The sequence below is a fragment of the Nicotiana tomentosiformis genome, chromosome 4, assembly GCF_000390325.3.
Source record: "Nicotiana tomentosiformis chromosome 4, ASM39032v3, whole genome shotgun sequence".
NCBI lineage: Eukaryota > Viridiplantae > Streptophyta > Magnoliopsida > Solanales > Solanaceae > Nicotiana > Nicotiana tomentosiformis.
Genome location: NC_090815.1, coordinates 63,957,702 through 63,960,030, shown reverse-complemented (window position 1 = coordinate 63,960,030; position 2,329 = coordinate 63,957,702). Strand labels below are relative to the sequence as shown.

Below are 2,329 nucleotides of genomic sequence, written 5' to 3'. Positions count from 1 at the left end.
TTTTTAATTAATTTAATGGGTTAGGGAAGGGCAGGGCAAGATCGGAATAATAGATGGGCCGGGTAAAAAATAAGTGACCGGCGTATTTTTACTCTTTTTTCCCAATCCCTTCTTTGAATCCGACAAACTCTCTTCGTCTCTTCCGAACGATGAAACCCTAAAACAGTAAAACCTTTCTTCGTCGGTTCTTCAATCTTCCAGCCTCCATCCAAAGTTCAATCTCCAACAACTCAACAAGGTACAAGGTAAATAAGTCTAATCCGTTCAATCCAATTTTATTTTCTTTTGAGTTTTGGGATTCAATTGAGAATTTCTCCATTAAATTAACCGGCCATTAATTGAGCCAAAGGCAACGAGAGAGTATTCTCTATGCATTTTCCAAGAAATTATTAATGATTGGCCAATCCTCTCTCCTTTAATCTTAATGTTTTGTAGGAATTATAATTATTTTGATTAGTCAGAGTGTTGTACTAGTTTAACTGTTGAACATAGGAATTGCAAGAAATAGAGAGGAACAAGGCAATAAGAGAAAGTCCTACATATTTGATATTCCATCATTTGCTATGGGTATGTCGTCTTTCTTTAGTACTCTAGAAATTTGGCTAACAAGCGCCCCTCTCAATTTGGACTGCATTTGGAAGTACTCTCGAATTTGTGCATTTTCAGTAGGTTGGCATGATAAGCCTAGAGAGCAAAATCCAATGTATTTCTTTTCTTGATTTTTCGCTTTTTTCCTTTGGTTTCTTGATTTCCATTAAAAATGCTAACTTTATTATTTTTTAAGCTGATTATCTAGAAGTAGATAATGATAATATAATACTCCAACCCCCAAATGACATTTCAAATTACTCATCAGGCTTTAGTATCATGAAAAATTATTCTCAAAATGTTCTAGCTTTATTTTTAGACTGTGGTTTACTCTTCTCTGAGCAATCTGCATAAGTTTTTTTCTATAATCCATCAAAAGTTTCTTTTGTAATTAGGTTAATAGTAAGATTTTACACTACAAAATACTAGGAATATGGACTATTTGGCCACTAAATTTTTTAGTGTCTAACAGGTTCTCACATGGTCCTATCCATATCCGGATCAATACTTATTTCCCTTCCTCTTCATTTAAATTAATATTCGATCAAAGTGTCAACACACTTTTTATTGGCAACAGTACTGTAATTTTTAATTTTGGGTTTAATACAAAAATTGGCGGTACTGTCTCGTGGAGTATTTAATCAGATAGTCAACACACTCTTCGGATGTTTGCTCATAGAGTATCTGTTATGTGTAGGTTCTACATTAATATTGTTGTCAGATTCTATACTATGCAATATATTTGGAATAGGTAATCATGGCATCTGAAATGAAGAGAATCTACCGGGTTTATCGTCTAATGTTATTTCGTTAGAGGATGGGAGTCGAAGGCCTTCACAACCTGATGAAGTTGTTGAATTGGAAAAAAGGAGATATTCCAAATCGACGCATTTCAATTTGGTGGCTTTTAATGGTGTTCCATATGGTGTTTAAGTATTGCCATTGTTGATATAAAAATTCTAGAAATTGTGAGACAAAATCTATATTAGATCATATGCCTAAATGTCCTAAAAGGAAATCTATATTAGAAGATCATATGCCTAAATGTCCTAAAAGGCCAAGAGATATACAAAATGAGGGTGATACAGAGGATGATTATTTTAATCAAGATGTTTCACGTAAATAACTTGCACATGCTATTATTTTACACGAGTATTTACTCTCTTTAATTGATCATGTGGGGTTTAAAAACTTTGTTACGAGTCTCCAACTTATGTTAAAGATGATTTCTAGAAATACAATCAAGAATGACATAACAAAATATTTTTAACTACTTGAAATTACAAACTTCTAAGTTGTTAGAGAAAGTCGCCAGTAGAATTGCAAAAACAATGTGGACTTCCAATAGCAACAAAAAAGAATTTATGGCTATTACTGGGCATTTTATTGATGATTCATGGAGGCTTCAAAGCCATATTTTAAGGTTTGCTTATGTCTTTACTCCACATGATAAAGATATTTTGTATAGTGCTTTGGTTAATTGTTTGTTTGATTGAAATCTTATATAAAAAATATCAACAATCGCAGTTGATAATTCTAGCACAAACAATGCTATGATTAAAACTTTATTAGATGAGAAACTTAATGAAAGGGATTTGTTGTGGACCGGTCATGTGTTTCATGTGTGTAGGGGTGTTCATGGTTCGGTTTGGATCGATTTTTCCCTAAAAAAAAACCAAACCAAGTCAGTTCTTCAAATATTGGAACCAAACCAAACCAATTAAGTCAATTTTTTATCGAT

The 2,329-nt window shown here is 32.8% G+C and overlaps 1 long non-coding RNA gene across 1 annotated transcript; it reads left to right on the top strand.

Moving 5' to 3' along the window:
- Positions 1 to 1,662, top strand: LOC138910638 (uncharacterized). Its single transcript, XR_011415775.1, has 2 exons — positions 1 to 245; positions 1,286 to 1,662. It is a non-coding gene; the product is annotated as an uncharacterized lncRNA (long non-coding RNA).
- Positions 1,663 to 2,329: the final 667 nt, after the last annotated feature.